The sequence below is a fragment of the Homalodisca vitripennis genome, unplaced genomic scaffold (assembly GCF_021130785.1).
Source record: "Homalodisca vitripennis isolate AUS2020 unplaced genomic scaffold, UT_GWSS_2.1 ScUCBcl_413;HRSCAF=2351, whole genome shotgun sequence".
In the NCBI taxonomy this organism is placed as follows: Eukaryota; Metazoa; Arthropoda; class Insecta; order Hemiptera; family Cicadellidae; genus Homalodisca; species Homalodisca vitripennis.
The window spans coordinates 23857-29856 of record NW_025776566.1 but is presented as its reverse complement, the minus strand read 5'-3'; positions in this window follow the sequence as shown (position 1 = coordinate 29856).

The window sequence follows — 6000 nt, the reverse complement described above, 5'->3', positions numbered from 1 at the left end:
TTATGTTGGTTAATATTTCTTATAATATGAAATCTGCATTTTTATTTCTTGCAAACCGAAGTCCAAACACAAACATAACTAAATATTTTTAACGTATCTTTAAAAATAAAAAAACTGTACAATGATTACTGTATTTAGAAATTTACAACAGGAATGTCGAAAGACCATTTCGTGTTTGCTCTCTATTATAATCAACAAATCATAAAAACAATTCACTGTATTTGTTGCTACATTTAGTCGAGTTATCCACAATTAGTTTTTGCTTGTTTTAAAACACTAAACGGATGTTTAAGAGAACATAGAGAGGAAACGATGAAGGACAATTTTTTTTGAATTGTAAAAAAATAAATTCTAGTTTATTTGCGTGTTTTCAAATTCATTTGGTTCATTATATTAGTATTTAAACTATGCGTTAATGGAAGTTAAGGAATTTTCAACGATTTTAAGCTACATTTGTATACTATTTTAAATATGAAATACATACATTTTTTTAGGATTTCAGTATATTGTTCAGATTATCATAGGACAAAAGAGTTACATAGTAGTCTTGGTTTAAAATATAAATTTAAAAAATATTACATAAAGTGAAGAGTATGGGTTCAATAACAGTGGTTCATGTATGTTTTGCTAATCAATGTTTATTTAAAAATAAAACAATTTGTACATAAAACATTTTTAAATATAGATAAATCATGTTTTTGTTTAGTAGTACCTAGTGTCATATAATTCTTTTTAAGGTTCAAATTTGCTTTTAAATAGTCCTCCTCTAAGCAGAAAAATTAATATTGAAGCTATTTCAATAATTTTGAACTATTTACTGAATACAAAACAAAAAACCATCAATAGAAAAATTAATTTAAGACATTTGAGAATCATTCTAATGAAAAATTCATTCAGAAAAATTCTCTATCATATCTAATGTAAATAACGGAAAAATAGATACCTATTACTTACAACTACACAATTTAGAAGTTTAAAGTAAAAGGTAATTTAATTAACTTTTACAATGATAATAGTAAGATAGAATATCTATAAAAATGGCTTTAGAGGCAGCTGGGCAACTTTATAGTGTTCCTTATGAGTACCAGTACAATCAGACCAATGTGTTTAAAAGATGTGTATCTATTGATACCTAACTATCGTAATGCGAAAACCCTCATAATAAGTGCAGAAAATATAGATAGAGAAATGTAATAATGTTATCTTCCCAAAATAACTTTCCTAAGTTTTGTAGTTGCCGTATGGACAGGAATTTTAACATATTACAATACTCTTAGTTAATCTTTTCAACCACCTCTCATACTGCTGACTCTCTCCGACATTGGAAAAACTTATAGTAAATTTTTCCTCAGCACAGTTATACACAATTTAGTGTGTCAAAGTATATGTATTATAATATTAAATATAAATGAAGCCTATATAATTTTTAAGGTTGCTTAATACTGGGAAATATATTGTAGTTCGTACTATTTTATTAATGGACACGTTTCTAGCCATCGTAAATATTAAAACAGATTTATTGTATCATTCAACAATATGTTGTTTCTTGGACTGTAACTTGATTGCTATGAATGCGGTAGAAAAAAGTAATGCAATATTTGCACGTATTAAATAAATATTGTGTTTTAAACGCTCGAATATGTATTTAATCCAAAAGAATAAATTAATGATGTAATGTTCGCTATTATCACAGCACAAATTTAATCGCAATATACCTTTATTTATCTGTTTATGACCCAATTAAATTTTTTACGCTAGAAACTTAAATATTCTGGTTATTGTCCTAGGATTTATAATATTTATTTTAGGCAAATCTATTACTAATCTTATTCTACTCTTCTGTATTTCTGATAAAATAGTAACGTAACCTCTCACTCCAGGCTCCCTCTCTACATAATTGCCCCGCCCATCCTTTACCCCCACCTCGGCAGCGAGGAACTCAGAGACCACTTAAAAATAAATCAATTTTATATGTAGTAATGAACAGCTTTTCAAGAAAAAATATAGTCTATTAATGTTGTTACTCATTCAGTTAGTTACTAAACTTACTCGAGAGCTCGTTTGTGTTGTGGAAAAGTTAAAATTGTCTCAGTCTATCTACTAAGGCATATATTACATCAGTACTTGAAATAAGTATTTATTTTTTTAATCATATTTTTATATAATGTTCTATTTTTCTAAATTTAATGATTGTTTATGAAGTTTATCATAATACAACAATTCATTTGTCTCTTTTGGAAAAATACATGAAAGGGGTCTGTTTTAATTGGTCTCTTAAACCAAAAGCGACAGAAAAATAGATTTATAAAGTCCTCTGGTATTTGACACATCAGTTACCACTTGGATTTTGTTCATGCATATGTGATAAAAAAACTATAACAATCAAGTGAACTATATTCTAAATTATGTTTACAGATATGTTTTAGACAATTGCAGTAGTAAGATAGGAATAGTTGAAATAATTGTACGTTTATATAATTCATACTAAACTATAAGTAATAGTTGAAAATGTATTCAAACAGTTTAGTAGTGATATATGGTTCTATAGATTTAAATGTATTAAATTATTTGGAATAAAACCAGATATCTCTTTCCTAGTACAGAGATATCAAATAATTGAATTTAATTGATATATTAATATACTCGCCTTATAGACGTCTAGAGTCATATTTAAATATTTAATTTTTCAATCAACTTCTGGTGCTGCCGCGTGATGGGCCGGAGGCACCTCGCATTGGGTGGCGGAGCTGTGAATTAAGAATTAAAAACAACCAGCGGGTGTGTCGTGTGTTATTTTTTTTCATAAAGAGTTTTGTTTTAGTTTGGTAATGTTTATTTGTTTGTTGAATTTTTTGGGTTTTGGGGAAATTTCTTAGCTAGTAACCAATTGTAATTCATTATAATCATCCGTGAATGAAACATTAGCGTTGGGGGCATAGTGTTCTGTCACTCAACTACATCGTTTTATAACGTTCTAAGTTCATTGTTTTTTACATCAATAAGAGTTTTTTACATCCATAAAGTTTTAATAAAATAAAATTATATAAAAATATTTTCCTGCGCTTTAAAGACCACGCTTTACTTGTTGTCTGATTCTCAATATTCCTTAGAGAAAAGACCACTGTGCCTGTTCATATGTTTATTACCTTATAAAGGAATATTTCAAATTGATATTTCTTTTTAACATTTAACTTTTTAACAATGCTTTCTTCTTAATGATAGTGTTTATGATGAAGGTCTATATTAGGTGGGACCGTATGGTATTTTTCAAAGGGATTTAGAAATATATATATATATATCAAATAAATTTCAATGTGTATTGTGTGATCAGAGGTTAAGTTACATTTTTAATCAGACCTAAAGAGCCCATTTATTTTAGTTAACCAATTGTAATTCATTATAATCATCCGTAAATGAAACATTAGCGTTGGGGGCATAGTGTTAGTTCTGTTACTCAACTACATCGTTTTATAACGTTCTAAGTTCATTGAAAAAAATTTAAGCATTGGGGGCATATAACGAAATCTGACCTACAACAACTTAATTAAAGCAATGTATGCTATCTGAATGAAATTTAAAAAATCTGACTGAATTGTGTTAAATTTTTTAAACTACTTATTTAAAAAGACAGTACAGTGCAGTTTTGCAAAGCAATATAATCTATAATTTGCACCTTCATGAATTAGTCTCTGAAATTTACACCAGAGCTCTCATATTGTACAAGAAACAAAACAAGTCAGAGGAAATCGAGGGGTTTCATATATAAAAATCCTTAACGGCATTCTTACATTCAATCTTCTATTTTTAAATAACTTTATTTCCATTTCGTAATTTAAAACAAAGTAAACAAACACTGCATTCTAAAATGCTGTTATGAGATACTATAGATTGCTTAAAAACATACTTTTCATTGGAAGTATAATCACCTAATGTATGTACGTATAATCACCAATACAGCATATTTAAGTTTATAAATGTGCCTCCGTTTTGTGGCTAGCCAAGAAGACTAGTAAAGAGAGTAACGTCTTATTAAGTTTAACCATAATTACAAATTCAGTTGGAGGAACAATTGTACAACTAATTTTAACTGTCAAATTACGCAAACGTTTACCCGTAACATTTTTAGTTAGACACAATATATAACCTAACAAAATCACATCAATAAATAGTTACAAATACAGGCGGCCCCGTGAAGTTATAAATAGTTGTTGGATATATAGTGCAGTCATTGAAGCGAAAAATACGGTCTTACCTCCGAATTTTTTTTACTGTGAACCGATTTGCATGAAATTTTGGAATTAGGCTCATCTTACCCTTAACTTCAAAAGTGAAAATGATCTGAACTCCGCCTATTATTTTTAAGGGGTGTAAACAACCCCTTAATGGAAAAATTGACATTGAGCCATTTTATCGCTAGAAAAACATGTCTAATAGTGAGTGGTGAAATTGTAAAGTGTTTTATAACACAATTACCACATATTAAAATAATTTTAAACTCCTTGAAAATCTTACAACCCTAGCAAACAACCCCTAAATTGAAAAAATCACAAAAAATACTTTTGTATGACATAAAAAAGATGTAAGTATAGAGTAAGTAATATTTTATATTCTCTATAATAATTATCCCATTTTTAAACCCCCTTGAAACCCTTGAAAACTACCACTTGATAAAAAATTTAAAAAAATTTTTTTTATAAAATGAAAAGGATTTAAATATTATTCCACACTCTCGAAAATGATTATCATATTCTTAAGCTTTTCTACCCTTTAAAACTACCCCTAAATTCAAACAGTAAATATATATGATTACATATTTAAAAATAATTTTAATTTAGAGTAAAAAAATTGCCATTTATTTGATAATTTATTTTATCAGTTAAAATAAACTTACCAATACAGATACGCAATTTAGTGAAAAGCTATTGAAAAAAATCGCTTCCACAAGTATTCTTTTGAAGATGCTTTTTAAAACCCTCTTCACCCTGTGAAGTAAGGTCAATTTTAATTTTCTTAATTAAATTGTATGAATTATATAGTATATTAAAAACTTGGTAGAAACGAGTTCCACTGTTTAAAATATTTTTTATGTAGGGCAGAACTAATTTAGTAATTTATATTTATGTAGCAAATAGCTCTAAAAATGTGTTGAATTAAGAATTGCACTATACATTATCAGTTAATTTTATTATCTAATTAATTTGGTGACAATTTTATTGATTTCTCACCTTAATATTTAAAAAAAAGTAATTTTAATTAATTAATAGGAGAATAAGAATAAGAAGCCGACCAGCTAGTCAAATAAATAATTAAACAATTTACTTTATTTACAATATAAATTTCCAAAATATATGTCCCATATTAAGTATTTATATACACATATACAACATAATATATATACACATTACATATATACATATATACACATTACAACAGTTTTTGGGTCTCTATTAATACTGCGTACTTTCACATTGCTCCAAATATTCACACTCCGAAATTTTCAGTTACTAAGTAGAAAAAATACGATAAGTTTTTGGACCATAACTCCTTCAATTTTCATGCTTTCACAATTTATAAAAAAACCATTGTAAAGGTAATTAAGAGAGCTACAACATCCTGCATTGCAATATATAGTAAAACACCTTTTTCTAAAACGGTGAAGGGTTAAAGGGCTTAAGAGAGGCCTGTGATTGCGCTGCCACGCGCTCTTTAAACAATCATATCTCCGTCACTTTTTGTTTGACAGAAAAAAAACAAAAAAAACCAAATTGTTTGTCAGGAAAAATACCTAAATGTGTATCCCTACACTTTTATATGTATCTGTCGTCATTTTTGAGATATATGAAAAACGTTGGTTTTTTTTTAAGTTGAAATTTTTTTAATCGTGACTTTTTTTGAAAAATATGTGTCCTGAAGCAGCCAAACTGATATAATCTATCAAAATCTTCATATTAAAGTTAATTCTAGGCGGAATACGATTAATTTTAATTTTGGTGGAAATGG